Source organism: Dasypus novemcinctus, chromosome 22, assembly GCF_030445035.2.
Source record: "Dasypus novemcinctus isolate mDasNov1 chromosome 22, mDasNov1.1.hap2, whole genome shotgun sequence".
Lineage (NCBI taxonomy): Eukaryota > Metazoa > Chordata > Mammalia > Cingulata > Dasypodidae > Dasypus > Dasypus novemcinctus.
In genome coordinates this window covers 46,388,497-46,408,381 of record NC_080694.1, presented here as the reverse complement: position 1 = coordinate 46,408,381, position 19,885 = coordinate 46,388,497, and the positions used below count along the sequence as shown (strand labels likewise).

Sequence of the window (19,885 nt, the reverse complement as noted above, 5' to 3'; positions counted from 1 at the left end):
TTTTTATTGTAACTTTTTTGTGTGATGTATATATCTTCAAAAAAATACAATTTACAAAAATGATGTGGTGGGGGGGTGGGGAGTGGGTTATATGGGAACCTCATGTTTTTTGTTTTTTTTTACGTTTTTTAATGTAACATTCCTTGTAATCTATTAGCTTCAAATTTAAAAATTAAATTAAATTAAATAAATAAAGCAAAAGAGGAAAGCAGATTTGGCTTAACTGGCCTACCACATGGGAGGATCAGGGTTCAAACCCAGGGCCCCCTGACCCGTGTGGTGAGCTGGCCCACGTGCAGTGCCGTTGCGTGCAAGGAGTGCCCTGCCATGCAGGGGTGTCCCCCGCGTGGGGGAGCCCCACACGCAAGGAGTGCACCCCCATAAGGAGAGCCGCCCAGTGGGAAAAAGTGCAGCCTGCCCAGGAGTGGCGCCACACACATGGAGAGCTGACACAGCAAGATGACGCAACAAAAAGAAACACAGATTCCCCGTGCCACTGACAAGAATACAAGCGGACACAGAAGAACACACAGTGAATGGACACAGACAGCAGAGAACTGGTAAGGGTGGGGGAGGGCAGGGAAGGAGAGAGAAATAAATAAATAAATCTTTAAAAAAAATTTTTTTAAGTAAGCTTATAGTATACCTTCAAAAAAAAAAAAGAATCAAGAAAACAAGCTGTCCTGGGCGTCAAGTGTGATGCACTGGCTTATGGTTGAGCAAACGTCCCCCCTCTTCCCATTCCACTGTGGATGGAGTAGACTTCCATGCCCTGTTTCTGAAGGGCTTGGCTATGTGAATTTTCTTGGCCAATGGGAATGCTCGTGGGCAAGATGAAAGCAAAGGACTTATGTTTGCTTACGTGGTCTGACTTGACTCTTGTACTCCAAGCACCCGTACAAGAGTGTACCCTGAGGAGCTGCAGTTCTTTCAGCCTGAGTCCCCGGGTGCAGATCTGACCCCAACACACAGCCTAGAGGCGGGCAGTGCCGCTAAGCCCATCATAGATCAACTGAAACACAGCCCACCTATGAGACCCATGAGCAAAAGATTAAATGTGAGATACCGAGTTTAAGAGTGGTTTGTAATAACGTAGCGTTATTAAAGTAATAGCTAATTTATACGCCAAGTGAAGATAATCTTTCAAGAAGGGACTGATGAACTAACTATCAAATGTTACTGATACATGAGGTAACATGAAGATTGAGAAGTGATCCTGGATTTGGCAAGGAACCACTTTCAGAGAGATGGGCACGAAAGCCTTACTGGAACAGGTTCAAGAATGGAAGGAGAGAAATAGGAAAGAGCCTTACAGACAACTTCTGGGGGAAGTTTTGCTGTAACTAAGAAGAGCAGAGAAATGGTACATAAGGTGAATAAAAATATAGGGGCCAGGGAAAGTTTGTTTGGTTTTGTTTTAAGATGAAGAATATTGTAGCTTGTAATATTAAATTTTTATGCTGATGAGGGTCAGGAAGAAGACAAGGATGCCCACTGTCACCATTGTTATTCAACATTGTACTGAAAGTTCTAGCAAGAGCCATTGGCAGGAAGGAAGGGAGGGAGGCAGGCATCCAAACTGGAAAGGAACAAATGAAACCTTCCTTATTTGCAGATGGCATACTATATACAGAATATCCTGAAAAAATCTACAACAAAGCTATTAGAGCTGGTAAACTAATTTATCAAAGTAGTGGAGTACATGAGCAGCATGGAAAAATCAGTAGTGTTTCTATACACTAGTAATGAGCAATCTGAAAAGAAATTAAGAAAAAAATTAATTTACTATAGCAACTAAAAGAACCAAATACCAAGGAATAAATTTAACCAAAGACCTAAAGGAATTGTACACAGAAAACTACAAAACAATACCGAAAGAAATCCGAGAACATGTAAATAAGTGGAAGGACATTCCACAGTCATGGATTAGAAGGCTAAATAGGGAAGCGGATTTGGTTCAACAGACAGAGCATCCGCCTACCACATCGGAGGTCCAGGGTTCAAACCCAGGGCCTCCTGACCCATGTGATGAGCTGGCCCATGCGCAGTGCTGATGCGCGCAAGGAGTGCCCTGCCACGCAGGTGTGTCCCCCATGTAGGAGAGCCCCACGCACAAGGAGTGCGCCCCGTAAGGAGAGCCGCCCAGTGTGAAAAAAGAGCAGCTTGCCCAGGAGTGGCGCTGCACACAAGGAGGGCTGACACAGCAAGATGACACAACAGAAAGAGACACAGATTCCCAGTGCCGCTGACAAGATACAAGCAGACACAGAAGAACACAGAGCGAATGGACACAGAGAGCAGACAACTGTGGGGCGGGGGGGGGAGGCAGGGAAGGGGAGAGAAATAAATAAAAAATAAATCTTTAAAAAAAAGGCTAAATATTGTTAAGATGTCACTTCTATCCAAAGCAAATTACAGATTCAATGCAATCCCTATCAAAATTCCAACAGCCTTCTTTGCAGAGATAGAAAAGCCAAACATCAAATTTATATGGAAGGGTACAGGGCTCCAAACAGCCAAAACCATCTTGTAAAAGAAGGAAGTTGGTAGACTCACACTTCCTATTTTAAAACATACGACATAGCTACAGTAATCAAAACAGCATGGTACTGGCACAAGGATACAGACATACAGACCAATAGAACTGAACTGAGAATTAAGAAATTAATCCTTACATCAATGGCCAAATTATTTTTCACAAGGATGCCAAGTCCACTCAATTGGGAAGAATAGTATCTTCAACAAATACTGCTGGGAAAACTGGATCTCTATATGCAAAAAGAATGAAGGTGCACCCCTACCTCGCACCACATGAAAATTAATTCAAAATGGATCAAAGACCTAAATATAAGAACCAGAACTATAAAACTTCTAGAAGAAAACAACAATATACGGAAGCATTTTCAGGACCTTGTGTTAGGCAATGATTTCTTAGACTTTACACCAAAAGCCTGAGCAACAAAAAGAAAAGTAGATAAATGAGACTCACCAAAATTAAACATTTTTGTGCCTCAAGGACTTTATCACGAAAGTAAAGAGAATGGAAGAAAATTTTAGAAATCACATATCTGATAAGGGTATAATATACAGAATATTTAAAGAAAGCCTTCACATCAACTACAAAAAGAAAAACAACCCAATTTAAAAATGGACTAAATACTTGAATAGGTATTTCTCCAAAGAAAATATACAAATGGCCAAAAAGGCACAGGAAAAGATGCTTAACCTCATGAGCCATCAGGGAAATGCAAATCTGGGCAGGGAAAGTAGTGGGAGAGAGGCAAGGGTAGCCAGAGTAGGCAGCCCCTCCAGTCACAGGGGGAGCAGTGGTGGGAGCAGCATGGGCAGACTGCATGGCCTGCCCAGCAGACTGTGGGGTGCAATGGGGAGACAAGCACACGAAGCCCATGAGGACAGCCCTGCCAGACATGGTGGACTCAGCAGGAGAGCGATGCAGGAGGCCTGCAAGGGCAGTCCTGCAGGGCTAGGAGGAGCGGAGCAGTGGGTGAGTAGCACAGGCAGCCCATGAGGAAGCACAGGTGGAAGCAGGGGGATGGCCCATGAGGGAGGCCTCACTGGGAGTAGGCAGGTGCACGTGAGTGCAGTGGGGGAGCCAGATGGAGGCCTTGGACTCCAGATGCCAGGGGACTATGTTACAACATGAAGGAAGGAGCTGGATTGGGAGGTTGAGAGGGGCTGCCTCAGAGGATCTGGATCTTTGGAATTGCACCCCTTCGTTGGCCCCTGGTTCAGTTTTGATCAGTTAAAGAAGGCAAGTCTAAAGATTTGACAAATATCAAAGTAGAGCCTTACCAGAAAACCAAACAACACTAAAACCCTGGACAAGAGAAAGAAGCTAACGATCAGAGTAAACTCATCAAGATAAGGAGATGCCTAGACACTGGCAAAAAATTGCAGGCCATACTAAGAAACTAGAAGATATGGCCCAATCAAAGGAACAAATTAGTAAATCAGAGGAGACCAAGAAAGTGGAATAATCAGAAAATGTCCATACGAATCTCCTGAATCAATTCAAGGAGATGAGGGAAGAGATATATTAAAGAAGACACTTGGGTGAGCATACAAGAGAAATTGAAAACATACGCAGAAAAATAACAGATCTTACAGTAATGAAAGGCACAACAGAAGAGATTAAAAGTACACTAGAATTATAAAACAGCAGAAATAAACAGGCAGAGGAAAGAATTAGCAAATTAGAAGATAGGATTCCAAAATCGCACAGTAGTGCTAGCCCATACAGAGTGCTGGTCCGTGCAAAGAGCTGGCACAAAAAGATGATGCAACAAGAAGAGACACAGAGGAGAAACAATATGAGAAGCAGCAGACCAAGGAGCTAAGGTGGAGCAAGAGATTGAGCACCTCTCTCCCACTCCCAGGATCAGTTCCCAGTGCCATCTAAAGAGAAGACAAGCAGACACAGAAGAACACACAGCAAATGGACATAGAAAGCAGATAACAAGTGCAAAACAATGAGGGGAGAAGAGAAATAAATAAATCTTTTTTTTTTTAATCAACTCAAGATGGATCAAATACCTAAATATAAGAAACAGAACCATAAAACTAGAAGAAAATGCAGGGAAGCATCTTCAGGATCTTCTGGTAGGCAATGGTTTCACACCCAAAGCATGAGCAACAAAAGTTGAATAAATGGGACCTCCACAAAATCAAAAACTTTTTTGTTGCAAAGGAGTCTGTCAAGAAAGTGAAGAGGCAGCCTACTGAATGGGAGACAAAATTTGGAAGCCATATATCTGGTAAAGGTCTAATAGCCAGTATATATAAAGAGACCCTACAACTCAACAATTAAAAAAACAACCTAAATTTAAAATGGGCAAAGAACTTGAACATTTTCCAAAGAAGAAATACAAATTATTAAAAAGCACATGAAAAGATGCTCAACATCACTAACTATTAGGGAAATGCAAATCAAAACCACAATGAGATACAATTTCACACCAACTAGACTGGGCACCATTTAAAAAACAGAAAACAATAAGTGCTGGAGAAGATAGGTAAAGAAATAGGAGCCCTCATTCACTGCTGGTAGGAATGTAGAATGGTGCAGCCACTGTGGAAGATACTGTGGTGGTTCCTCAGGAAGCTAAACATAGAATTGCCATTTGATCTAGTAGTCCCATTGCTAGGGATTCAGAAGAACTGAAAGCAGGGACACAAACAGATATTTGCACACCAATGTTCACAGCAGCATTATTCACAATTGCCAAAAGATGGAAGCAACCCAAATGCTCGTCAACAGAGGAATGGATAAACAAACTGTCATATATACATACAATGGAATATTACTCAGCTGTAAGAAAGAATGAAGTACTGACTCATGTGACAACATGGAGGGCCTTGAGCACCTTATGTTGAATGAGATAAGCCAGGCACAAAAGGACCAATATTGTATGATCTCACTAATATGAACTAATTATAATAAGCAAATTCAGAGAGGTAGAATCTAAAAGATAGATTACCAGGGGATAGAATGAGGGTAAGAATGAGGAGCTGATGCTTAATATGTGTAGATTTTATAATTAGGTTGATTGCAGTGGTTTGGGGGTGAACAGTGCTATATTGTGAATGTAGATGACAGTGCTGAGGTATGTGTGTGAATGGGGTTGAAGGGGAAGATTTTGGGTTATATAAGTTACTAGAAGGAAAGCTAGAGGATAAAATATGGGGTTGTATAACACAGTGAACCCTGTGGTAGAGTAGGATTGTTATTAATATTACAAATATAAGAATGTTCTTTTAGGATCTAAAAGAAAAGTACATCACCAGGACAGGGAGTTAATAATAGAGTGGTATGTGGGGGGAAATGCACCTAAAGGAAAATACGGACTATAGTTTACAGTAACATTTTAACATTCTTACACCAAATATAACATAGATACCACACCAATCTTAAGTGTCAACAATGGGGGGGAGGGATGTTGCATATTTTATTATTAGAAAAATGTTATATGTTACAGAAACAACCAGATTTTCCTGTAAGTTATACTGTTTTACATGGTCAAGTGTCTAGACAGACAGGACGTTTTAAACAGCTTGAATGTTATATAGCTACATACTTATATAGGCTATAAATGCATCCTTGTTGCTATAAGTATGTTTTCTGGATAGATAGCTAACAAAGTATTAAATTTCCCTCCTGGGGATGTCCAGCTACTTTATCAAATGAGATAGCCAGAAGCTCTGGCATATTTAAGGCGTGCCTAAGAAAGGGAAACAGGCTAATAAACCAAGATTTCAATCTTAATGACTGCACTTATGAATCTTATTTCTGTAATAATGAAACTAAGCCTAATTATAATTAATGCCTAAGAGTTGCCTCCTGAAAAACTCCTTGTTACTCAAATATGGCCTCTCTCTAAGCCAAACATTGCAAATAAATTCACTGGCTTTCCTCTAATGTGGGACATGAATCCCAGGGGTAAACTTTCCTGGCACTGAGGGATTATTATCAAGGATTAATCAGCAAAGCATTTGTAGAAAGACCTTGACCAAAAGGGGGAAATATTAAATAAAATAGAGTTTTATGGCTAAGAGATTTCAAAGTGAGTCAGGAGGTCAGTTAGGAGGTTATATTTATGCAGATCTCGGCCAGAATTCACAAAACGCCACAGTAAACTGAGCCACAAAGAAAAGTGCTCCTGAGGGTCACAGGGACATCCAAACACTATAGGCAAGCCACATGGCCACGTGAAATCAACACCCCCTTGAAAGACCCTATCTGGAAATACTTGAAAAGCTATTTCACCAATATAACAGTTATATTCATTTATAAATACCCTAATCATGATTTTTCTATTTCTTTTATTTAAACCTATTATTTTCAACTTACTTGTTAAGTCTATTTCCCAGAGACTTAAAAGCTTTTGGGCTGTTCCTATGCCAGTTGAGCCCTGAAACCTAGAAGATACGTGGCCAACTCCTACTCTTCATTTCTTCAGGCCTGTCCTGGACAATTAACTAAACAATTATGATGGACCAGCCCCAGCCCAAAAGGAAGGAGTATCTGCAAGCAAAACAACTGCATTCCTCTGCACCATAACATCTACGTCCATTCTCAGCCTGAAGCAGTTAGAATGGACATCATCACAAATTGCAGAATGAACAAAATAAGGAGGAGAATATAACTGCTGATTAAAGAATATTTATTGTTATTGTAGTTATAATCTTGTGTTAACTGATTATAAAATAAATAAATTTTTAAACTTAATAAAAAAGAAAAAGGAATGAAAAGGAGGACATTACTTCCAACCCCACTGAAATAAAAAGGATTTTAATAGGATACTATGATCAACTGTCTGGCAACAAAACAGATAACCTAGATGAAATGGACAAATTCCTAGAAACACACAAACTACCTATACTGACTAAAAAAAAACAGATCTCACAAGATTAATAACTAGTAAAGAGATTAAATCAGTAATAAACCTCCCAACAAAGAAAAGCCCAGAACCAGATGGTTTCACAGGAGAATTTTACCAAACATTATAAAAATTAACAACCAACCTGCGCAAACACTTCCAAAAAACTGAAGAGGAGGGAACACTACCTAATTCATTCTGTGAGGCCAACATCACCCTCACACCAAAGCCAGATAAAGATACTAAAATAAAACTACAGAACAATATCCCTTATGAATATAGATGCAAATATCCTCAACAAAATATTGCTCTTTACTAGTTTGTTGCACAAGCAATAAAAGAAAAAAGAGAAAAAGAGACCTCATCAAAATTAAAATTTTTTGCGCCTCAAAGGACTTTATTATGAAAGTAAAACACCCTACACATAGGAGAAAATATTTAGAAAGCACATATCCAATAAGTATTTAATATCCAGAATATATAAGGAAATCCTTCAAATCAACAACAAAAAGACAAACAAACCAATTTTAAAACAGGCAAAAGACTTGAGTCGACATTTCTCCAAAGAAGATGTATAAATAGCCAAAAATCATATGAAAAAATGCTCAACATCATTAGCCATTAGGGAAATGCAAATCTAAACCACAATGTGACACAATCTCACACCCACTAGAATGGCTACTATTTAAAAAATGAAAAGTTACAAGTGTTGGAGAGGATGTGGAGAAATAGGAACACTCCTTAATTGCTGGTAGGAATGCAACATGGTACAGCCACTGTGGAAGACAGTTTAGTTATTCCTCAGAAAGTTAATATAGAATTACCATATGACCTGGCAATCCCACTTCTAGGTATATATCCAAAAGAACTGAAGTAAGGACTTGAACAGATATTTGCACACCAATGTTCACCATGGCATTATTCACATCTGCCAAAAGATTGGAAGCAACCCAAGTGTCCATTAACTGATGAATGAATAAACATGTGATATATATATACACAATGTAATATTATTCAGCTGTGAAAAGGAATTAAGTTCAGATACATGGAACAACATGGATGACCTTGAAGACATCATGTTGAGTGAAATAAGCCAGAGACAAAAGGACAAAAATTGTATGATCTCACTGACAGGAAATTAGAATAAGCAGAGAGAGTCAGAATCTAGAATACAGGTTACCAGGGGAGGTGGAGGGGTAAGGAATGGGGATTTGAAGCTTAAAATGTATAGAGCTTCTATAGGGGTGATGGGAAAGTTTGGGTAATGGATGGGGGTGATGGTAGCACAACATTGTGAATGTAATTAACAGCATTGAATTTTATATTTGAATGAGGTTAAAAGGGGAAATTTTAGGTTTTATATATGTTACTAGAATAAATTTTTTTTAAATCCATGGAACTGCGCAAATCAAACAGTATACTCTAGGTTAATTCCATGGACCTATAGTTAATAATACAATTATAAAAATGTGCTTTCATCATTTGTAACAAATGTACCACACCAACACAAGATGTTAATAAAGGAGTGATATAGGGGACCCTGTATTTTATGCATGATTTTTCTGTAAACCTATGACTTCCTTAATAAAAAATCATACTTGTGTCAAAGGTCGGTTTAATGATTATTTATTTATGTGCCCAATTTGTCATTGATACTGAAAATGAGTAAAAGACGGGGGTTTTTTTGTTGTTTTTTCTTTTTTTCTTTGGTTTTATTTTATCTTAAGATGGGTTTTTTTGTGAAGACCATACAGACAACAAACAAATACATGTATTTTCAACATGATAATGCTAAATTCTTTTTTTTGGGTGTTTTCATATTGTTTTCTTTTCATGCAAATCATCTTAGTTTTTTTAAATACTTTTTTTAAAATATTTTTTTATTACAGAAGTTGTGAACTTACAAAACAATCATGCACATGTGCAGAATTCCCACACAAAAAACCCTTCACCAACACACCACACCATTGTGGAACATCTGTTACGGGTTATAAGATAATATCATCAGACTATTACCACTAGCTATGGCCCATAGCATACATTTGGTAAATTTTTCACATACTCCCCCCCCCCCCATTATTAACACAGTATATCTTTGGCTTTGATACAAGAATATTACAGTATTGCTGTCAACTACAGTCCATAGGTTACATTAACTGTATTTTTCCCATGCTTCTCCACATTCTTAGCACCCTGTAATAGTGACGTACATCCATTCTAGTTCACAGATGGACATTCTTGCATTTGTACTATTAACTACAATTCTTACCCACCTCTGGGTTCAATCTATTTCTCAGTCCCTAGATTATTCTCTAGCTTTCTTTCAGTTGACATTTACATCCCTAGACTATCCTGTTCAGCCACAATCCCATTTATAAACCAGCTGCTACTCACTATAATGCGTTACCCTCAACTCTATCCATTTCCACACATTTACAGTCAGGTTAATTAAAACTCCTACATACATTAAGTATGAATAGTCCTTCATAGCCCTCCTCTTATCTCCTAGTAACATAAACTCTAGGTTTTAACTCTATGCGTTTCTTCTCCATGTTTAGTTCATATTAGTGAGACCAATGATATTTGTCCTTTCGTGTCTGGCTTATTTCACCTAACATAATGTTTTCAAGATTCATCCATATTATCATGTGTCCCAATTTCATTTCCTCTTACTGCAGCATAGTATTCCATCATACGTATATACCACATTTTGTTTATCCTTCCATTGGTTGATGGGTTGTTTCCATCTGTTGGCAACTGTGCATAACACCTCTGTGAACCTCAGTGTGCAGATGTCTGTTGGTGCCACAGTTTTCAGCCCTCCTGGATATATTCCTAGGAGAGGAACTGCCAGATCATTCTGCAGTTCTATATTTAGCTTCCTGAGGAACTGCCCAACTGTCTTCCACAGGGGCTGCACCGTTTTACAATCCCACCGAAAGGAAAGGAGTGTTCCTCCTTCTCCACATCCTCTCCAGCACTCATTGTTTTCTGTTATTTTTTAATAATGGCCATTCTCTGCAGTGTGAGATGAAATCTCATTGATGTTTGACTTGCATTTCCCTAACAGCTAATCATATGGAATGTGTTTTCATGCGCTTTTTGGCCATTTGTATTTCCTCTTTGGAAAAACATGCCATAAGCTTTTACACAAAGGGGGAAGGCATGCGCAGAGGCCTATTGGGGGAGAGAGAAGTGCCGCTTATTCCTCAAAGACAGGTAGGAGGTGGCCACGGAAATAAAAGTGAGGTCCGGAATAATGATACCCCCAAAGGCAATGCAAATAGACAAACCTATTTCAAAGAAATACGCACACATATGCAGCAAGGCCAACAGCATGGAAAATATGCGTTCCTTTAGTGTATGAATACAAGGAGCAAATGAAAGAACAACTACCTTCAAAAAGTGTCTTACTGTAAATCTGTTCTAGTTTCCATGTACCAAAGAGAATATTGGTACACATCACAACATGCGATGAAGAAATAAATGCCTCTTATTTTATGACTTTAGGTTTCATTTCTTTTTATCAATAAGAAAGGAAAAAGTGAGGGGGAACAAAGCCCAAGCATAATTAGCGCCATTATTTCTCCAATTTGCATGTATCTGTGAGTAGAAAAGTAAAGCTTGCTGCACTCTTGGACATAAAGAAGGCAGGTTTCTGGCGTATTTTGCATGCATTTAGATTAATCTAACAGAGAGATATCACATCAGTTTCCTCATTCATAAAATGGAGATAATGCTAGTTCCCCTGTGAGGATGACTGAGTTGCTATTTGGGAAGCACTTAGAACAGAGCCTGGCTCATGGGAAGCACTAAGTGTTTGATTGATTGATTGATTGATTGATTGATTGACTGATTGATTGACAGAAAAAAGATGGAACTCAAATGACTGCAGTTAGACTAAACAGGGTCTGAGGAACCAATATTTGACAGGAGAACATACCAGGCAAGACCACGCAGCAACCTTTTTTTTTTTAATGTATTTTTTATTGAAGTATATCATTCTTACCTGAACAAGCATAAACAATAGGTGTATAGTAAAGATTGTGAAGTTACAAAATAAACATACCTCACATCACACAGGGGTCTCATACATTGCCTCTCCACCAACACTTTGCATTGTTCTGAAACACTCGTTACAAACTACACAAGAGCATCGTCAAAATCTTACTACCAACTACAGTCCTTTTATGGTGTCTTTTTCCCCCAACCTACACTGTTTTTTTTTAATATATTTTTTGTCACAGAGGTTGTGAACTTGCAAAACAATCATACACATGTGTAGATTTCCCATACAACACCCCTTCACCAACACACCACACCACGGTGGGACATTTGTTACAGATTATGAGATAATATCATCAAAACCATCACCATCATGGGAGACCCAGCAACCTTCTAACACACATTTACAACGTAAGAGCCAGAGGAAACATCTGTTCTCAGTATAACTACACCTGACACCTGACGGAGTAATCAGATTATGTAAAACGCCACGTGCCCCTTGGATGGTCATGGATACAGGAGAGGGAAGGTGGCTGACAATGTCCATCAAACACGCCGCCGGAGAACCGTGGCTTTATAGTTCCACTGCTGCCTTGATTCCCTAAATCATCTGTCCATTTAGATGCCATAAGATGCCCATTCAGAAGACCTTCATTCCTGTGCCCTAATTCACGGTTTACAACGTGCAGGTGCATGTAAGCCACAGTTCAAGGGCGTTGCTCGAGTCTGGAGGACGGTGGGGGGAAGCCACCGGGGCCAGCCTCCGCCGTGCAGGCGTGGCCTCTGGACACGGTTACTCGGTAGACAGCCTTGCCTGATGGCTCCCAGAGTCTGAGCTGCAAGTCGCTAAAGGGCCCGTTAGTGCTTCCGTCTTCTGGGGGCTCTTAGGATGCACTAATCTCCCTTTTTAACACCTTTTAACTCCTGGAAAGCCTCTGCCTCCTGTTCCCGGTCCTCCGGCTTTCCCGTTAACTGACAAGGTAAAGAAGCAGGAGCCCACATTTTCCTATCTGCCATACAACCTCTGCAAAAGCCCAAAACCTAAAATATAAAATGATAACATGTTACGTCTTTTTAAAACACACACCACTACCAACTGCCTAAGCTTCTAGTATTTTTCCAGGTTGAATTACCAATTAACCAAATTACACTTTTTCAAAAGCTCTGGGGAGATTTAAGAAAAAAAAAATCCTTTAAAAATCATTAAGGAATTAACTGGTAACTTTTCCCCTAAGAAAAGGAAGGCTGAAAACTAGGCCAAAGGAGACTATTTGGGCATCAAACATAATAAGCTATAATAAAAGAATCATAACCCTTAGAAAACACAATTCCTCAATCATAAAAGTGCAAATGACCTTCATCAAGCAATGTGGAAGTAAACACTTGGTAGCCATTTGTTGACTGATTTCCAAAACTATGCTGTCGTACTGCAATAGACTGACACATAAGGCAATCAATTATTAACATTGAACTAGGTTTGTATTACTCCAACCACATGCCAGACAGTATAAATGTATACATTTCCCCCAAGCACTTTGTGGTTTACTAGGTGGTTTAAGATAGCGTCATTTCTATTGAGGGCATCGAAAATGAAACGTATGGCCCCCAAAGTTTTAAGCCTCCATAACTCACTAGTAAGTGATCCGGTCACTAAACACCACTTCCAGTCACCGCCAGCGGTGGTCACGGGTCTCACGTGCCTTTTCTCAGCACAGCAGCTCTGATCAATACCCATTGTGCACAGCAGGTCAATTAATCCCTCATATTTATTGTCTTATTCCTTGAGGTCTCAGGGCCACATTATCCTCCCAGCCACAAATCCAAACCTAAGCATTTCGGTAATGAGGACATCATTTTAAAAACCATCGACCCTCACAAATGCTCTTGCAAATGCTACGACACATGGTACTGGATGCTAAATTCCCGAGTGGTAATCACGTTATCGTAGGGCAACTAAATTTGCAAGAGAATGCTGACCCAGAAACAGCCAACAAAGGCGTCAGCGGCCTCCTGCTAGCAGTGCCGGGCACCAGGAACTGACCCTCAGTGACCCAAAGACAATCCTGACTGCAGCCAGGGCATTTTAGGGCTCCTTTTACACAGTTTTGGGTATGCTGGGTAAATTAAATTACAGAACTCTTTAGGTAGAACAATGGCTGTGGGTATCATTATCAGACCATGTTTTACAACTAATACCAATAATTAGGGCCATTTTCACTTCCTAAAACTCAGACTTTTAGGTGCTGAAATGCAGGAAAAGGACTCACACGGCTGGGACTAGGACACGCAGTGCTGTCCCCATGTCCGCCAGGTGGCCAATCTAAGACAGGAACAGAAGCACATTTGCATTTGCATTTTCTAAGGAGACAGTGCGTCTACCGCAGTCTTTTTTCTTTCATCACCTGGTTGGGTACATACCTCGGAACGCTGGTTACAGAGACAAACATGCCAAGAGACTGTTTTTCACCGCACTGACACAGGCTTGGTTCCCCGCTCCAGAGCATGTGTCAATAAACCACAACAAAGCAGTGCAAGCAATAAAAGACTGTTTCTCTCTGATGCCTAGTGGCTTTATTTTTTTTTTCCTGGCAGAAAGTGATATAGCTTTGAAGATGCCAAACTACCTTGAATCTTGTGTCCCAGGGGACACAAGAGCAAAGTCAAAACAGGAGTCCTTATTGTGCTGAATGAACACTGGCTACCTCCATTCTTTGGGACACAAACTAAGGGCCATGACATAAATGTTTAGGCCAGAACTCACTGCGGGAGTCTCCTCTGGCAGAAAAGCAGGTGCAGGGTCCTTTACTTGAATATTATATTTGCTAGCAAAGATCTGAATAAAAACTGCACTCTAGGTACCTTAGAAAGAATTCAAGAAGTTGTTTGTTTTTTGTACAAACTACAAACTATATAACTACAGTCTGTGTCTGTAAAATATGCCCAACACATATATTCTGATTGCCTTTCATGCTTAAATGAGAAAATACTCATCTTTGCTCCTGGTTATCTTTCCAAAACATCTACACCAAATTCACAGACATGAGAGAGTGTTTAGCCGAGCATCTGTGACTTGTTCTTTCAGGTAAAATAACTGATTATTCCGGTAAAAAAAAAATTGTGGAAGCATATTGTTAGTGCAACTTAAATCCTTTAGTTTCCAATACAGTCTTTTAATGAAGTAGCATTACTTCAAATTGCAAACAAACACGATCAGACTTAGAAATAAGTAATCAGTAGGCTAATGGTGTTGAAATCCCCAAAGAGGAAAGAGAAATATTAGAAATCACTTTATGCCTAGGACCTCAAGTAGCATTAACACCCATAATTCTCATCAACTGAACTGTAATTCAAAATGACTCGTGCCACTGGTTTATTTTCATTTCCTGCAAAAGCATAACTCCTTGCATTCCATATAATGTTCTCCAAGTTGACCTAGTCCATCTTATAAATTACTTTACTAAGTTAGGTATACAATTTAATCATTTTCCCATTTTCAGTGTGACATCTCGCCACAATTAAAACAAATCGTAATAATAATTATATTGTTTCCTTCTGAATTGATCGGCTCTATTTCTAATACTGTTTTCTGCCTTTTGCATTAGGTTACATACAAGATGACTTTTAAGCATCTAAAATACGAATCTCAACAGTCACGTTTTTTATTCATTCTTTGTGTCTGCAACAAATTAAATAACACGAAATGAATGCAAGGCCCGGGAATACTGGGAAGGAAGGGAACTCCTCACCACTCGAGCCATGGCCTGTCCACAACCTACACGCCCCGAGAGCAACCTCACGGAGCTCCTGCTCACCCACTCACGAGCGGTGCGAACATCGCCCAGCTCCCTGCTCTCAACGGTGCCTTGCCTTGCTTCGTTACGAGTCAAAACACAAGGTGTTTTCCAGTTCCTTAAAGCAAGGACACAACCCCTTCCAGAAACCATAGCATGACACGGGCATCAAGAACCTAATCTACAAAGTGTGGGTCCCGCCATAAACTTGGGGAATTGCTGGGTGGAAACCCTGGGCGCCTGAACAGCTGGTGCAACGCCATGAACCAAAATTAAAGAGCGTTCGGTTCCGAATCCAGACTAACTTCAGAAGCCACCTCAAAACGCTGCAGTCAGGACGTAAGATGCGCTTACTTTGCAGGGATTTTTTTTTTTTTTTTTTTTTTTTTTTGAAATTGCTTGTGTGTTCCCCTTACTACCCTCCCAGCCCTTTCCATCCCATTTTGGCGGGGGTAGGGGGGAATGGAGGTTGAAAGGTAAATATTCGCATACCTTGCTGCCTGAAAGCCTCGTGGACACTCCAAAAGAAAGAGAGAGCGATGGAAGGAGCGACCGTGCAGGGGGTACCACCCGCCGCCTCCCGGAAAAATCCCCTCTAACAAGCTCGGAGAAGCGGGGCTGGGAGAAGCCCTCTCGCGGGGACCCTCAAGTTGGTGCCAGGACGCGGAATCCGCCGTCAGACCCGAAGGAGGCAGCCCGCGAGCGCGCGGGGGCCGCTGCGCCCCGAAGTTTCCCGCCTGGCCGCCCACCCCGAGCGGGTCTCGGGGAGCGCGCGGCTCTCGGGGCGCAAGTGTCGGGGAGCGCGGCAGCGGTCTCGGGGAGCGCGGGGGTCTCGGGCAGCCGGACGCGTTGCGGAGCGCGCACGGGTCTCGCGGAGCGCAGCGGGCCCGGCGGCGCGCGCGGGTCTTGGGGAGCTTGCGGGTCTCGGGGGGCGCGCGGGCGGGGCGGCCGCTTCCCGACCGCGACGCGCTCCCCAGGGAACTCGGCTGCAGCCCGGGCCCCCCGCGCCCGCCTCCCCGGCGCGCGGACCCAGCCCGGAGCGCCCCGTGCCCGCCCCGCCCGACCCCGCGGCGGGCGCGCTCGCTCACCTGGCCCCGGCGGCGGCGGCGGCGGCGGCGGTGGCTGCGGGCGCGGGGCGGGGAGCCGCTGGGGCGGCGGCGGCGGCGCCTGGGAGGGGCGCGAGGCGCCCGCGGAGGAGGAGCTCGGGTGCGGGGCGGGCGCGCGGCTTTGTTTCCACCGCGCCGAGCCGCCGACCCTGCGTCACCATGGCAACCGGCGGGCCCGGGCCGGGCGGGGACCCCTATCGCAGCACGGAGGGTCCCGCACCCCGCCGGGCCGCCGCCGCCCTTCTACCCAGCCATCTGGGTGCAGCCGGGGGACAAGGACCCTCCAACGAGGCCGCCCCAGCACAGCCCCCTCCGACCTGCTCACCAAATCTGGCCCCGGCCAGACGGGCAGGGTGAAGAGAGAAGCCAGCCCTGGGCCCGTGCCCATTTCCATCCCACCCGGGGCAGCCCAGGCCCGGCCGCCGCGCGTTTCTTCTCTGTCGCCGCACCCTCCGCGTGGAGCTTCGCCGGCGGGAGAAGAAGGAGCAAGGCAAAGTGACAACGTGAGGAGCAACTGGTACCCGGCGCTCGCGTGGCCGCGGCCGCAGCCTTCGCAGAGCCGCCCGGGGGAACGCGGACCCCCGCCCCCCGCCCCCTGCCCGAGCTCTGTCTCCACCCCGGGTCTGGCCTCGCGCCACCCGAATCGTGTCGCTGTCTGGCTGTGGGCGCCGGGAGGAGAGCGGGGGAAGGGGCTCGCTGTCTGAGGGCGAACGCCGAGGAGACAGCCTCGCGGGCCGGAACGCAACTTTCGGCTGCCGGCTTGTGAGTCTCGGCTGCTGCCCGCGCTGGGCTGCTGGCGCTGCCAGCAGAGCGCCTGCCCGGAGCCAGCGCGGGGCGGCCCTGTGCCAAGGGCCGGCCGGGCACCGCAGGCCGGGCCCTCGGGAGAAGGGAAGGGCCGGGCCAACCCCGGCCCGGGCGAGGCACCCTCCCCTAAGGGGATCTTTGGACAAGGAAGGAAAAGTGCCAGCCTCGGTGCTGGTGCTTCTGAAGCCCCGAGCCGGAGGGCAGCTACCACGGGTGAGTGAGTCATCCTCGCTCACTGCGTTTTCCTGAAAGATCGGCTACTGGATCCGGAATCCACAGGGTCTGCGATTAGACCCCAGGGAGTATGGCATTCTTTCTTGGCATTTATAATCCCTGAAGGAACGGTAGCCTGGGGTGGCTGATGGTTTCTGGGGTTTGCTATCTACCTGAGAAGTCATATTAACCAATGAAAATATGAGATCCATTTTATGAAGGAGATTAAAGACTGTTTGTGCCTCCGAAAGGGTGGCCGATTTCCTGTCAAGAGAACATTGGAGTTCCACATGGAGTCAAAAGACAAGATCTTTCTGACAACCCCTTAAGCAGTTTGTCGGTATCCGTCAAAATTTAAATGTAAAATGCAGATACTTTTTACCCACCCATTTCAATTTTAGAAATCTGTCATACCAAAATAAACAGGTGTGCAATGAGAGATGTCAGAGGATGGGCGTTTGAAACAACTTACCTGTCCCTCAAGAGTGATGTGGTTAAATAAATTCATACAGTGGAATACTTTGCAGCCATTAAAAAGAATAAAATACAGATAATAGGGAAGCGGCTGTGGCTCAATCAGTTGGGCTCCCATCTGCCATATGGGAGGCCCTGGGGTCAGATCCCAGGGCCTCCTGGTGAAGGCAGGCTGGAGTGCCACCAGGCCCACAGGCGCATGGAGAGCAGACTCAGCAAGGTGATGGAAAAAAGGGGAGACAAGTGAAAAACACAGAAGAGCACGCAGCAAATGGACACAGAGAGCAGACAACAAGCAAGCCGCGAAGGGGGGCAGGGGGGGCGGGAATAAAGGAAAAATACATATATGCATAGAAAGGTGTTGATTTCTTGTTAAATGAAAAAGGGCATGCAGAATGATGTGTGTGGCATTATCCCGTTTCTGTACAAAAAACTTCTAGATAGATAAATAAGATATCAGTGTAGGGAAACGGACTTTGGCCCAGTGGTTAGGGCATCCATCTACCATATGGGAGGTCCGCGGTTCAAACCCCGGGCCTCCTTGACCCGTGTGGAGCTGGCCATGCGCAGCGCTGATGCGCGCAAGGAGTGCCCTGCCACGCAAGGGTGTCCCCCGCGTGAGAACCCCACGCGCAAGGAGTGCGCCCATGAAGAAAGCTGCCCAGCGTGAAAAGAAAGAGCAGCCTGCCCAGGAATGGCGCCGCCCACACTTCCTGTGCCGCTGACGACAACAGAAGCGGACAAAGAAACAAGACGCAGCAAATAGACACCAAGAACAGACAACCAGGGGAGGGGGGGATTAAATAAATAAATAAATCTTTAAAAATAAATAAATAAATAAGATATCAGTGTAGACACAGACATAAACAGATAAAGGTCTGGAAGTATGCATACCTAATTAATTGCTAACTGGTTATCTCTGACACTAGAGTAAGAATTGAAGGGATTATTACTTGTTACTATATATAATTTTGTATTGTTTGAGTTTTTGTACAATGAGAATTTATTAGTAATTTTTCAAAGAAGAATCAAAAACAAAGAGCCTTAATAAATGTTAATTGACCTGCACATTCCTGCCTGGTTGAAAACCGAATACAGAGCAGAAGGACCAACGATCTGGCCGTCCCTCACCTCAGATGTTAAAGACTTGGACAAGCCACATCGTGTCCACACTTGGGGAATGGCTTAATGACTTGGTTCTGCCTTATTCTGTGAGGTTGTCTTCTAGACATTCTCTTTTCCCAAAGAAGTTGAGCTTCTTTGGGAAAGATTGTGAGGAAACCAGACATTCTAAAATTTGCCATCTTACTTGCTAGGAGGTATCATTTGAACTGGTTAAGTGTCAGCTTTTAGTCCCATGAGTTAAATTGGGAATGGAGGTACTAGAGCTGAGAAATTGGTGTATGGATTTGTGATCCACCTTTATTATTTTCTCTCTATTATTTAAATAAGCTACATACTTCTTTAAGATGAAGAATTTACTTTCCTAAAAAGGTCTAAAGCTGCACTCTACAGTTTGGAAGCCAATAGCCGCTGTAACTATTGAGCATTTGAAATGGGACTAATGCTAACTAATATGTTCAGTAAGTGTACAATACACACTGGGTTATGAAGACTTGGAATAAAAAAAAAATGTATAATATCTCATTAATAATTGGTATATTGAGTATATATTGAAATGATAATATTCTGATATATTTGTTTAAATAAATGGTTACTTGTTACTACATTTATTTGTACCTTTGATATGTAAAATAATTTTATAATTAAAATTAATGTTATTTTATTATGTAAAATAATCATTATATTATTGCATCCTTTTCTTTTCACTTGTAAAAAAAATTTTTAACAGATACTGGGGACTGAAACCAAAACTTTGTGCATGGGAAGCAGGCACTCAACCACCTGAGCTACATCCGCTCCCTCTTTTCACTTTTTTAACATAGTTATCAAAGAATTTTAGATTATATATGTAGTATATTGGACAGAGCTATTTTACAATTAGTGTTTATGAGAAAATATCATGAAGAAATCCATCTCATCAAGAATTACCTCATCAATGCTTCCTAATTCATAAACTATGCATAATATGGCC

The 19,885-nt window shown here is 42.9% G+C and overlaps 1 protein-coding gene across 4 annotated transcripts in view; it reads right to left on the bottom strand.

Annotated features, from left to right (window-relative positions):
• RNF182 (ring finger protein 182) overlaps positions 1-16,898 on the bottom strand; it is a 68,513-nt gene extending 51,615 nt beyond the window's left edge. Inside the window, exon 1 of one of the 4 annotated variants that reach the window (XM_058285246.2) lies at positions 16,625-16,898. The gene's annotated coding sequence lies outside the window, so the exon portion shown is untranslated. Of the gene's footprint in view, positions 1-15,685; positions 15,912-16,281; positions 16,451-16,624 lie in introns of those variants that run through there. The other 3 variants (XM_058285245.2, XM_058285248.1, XM_058285247.2) reach the window with 3 other exon arrangements.
• Between the last annotated feature and the right edge of the window lie 2,987 nt (positions 16,899-19,885).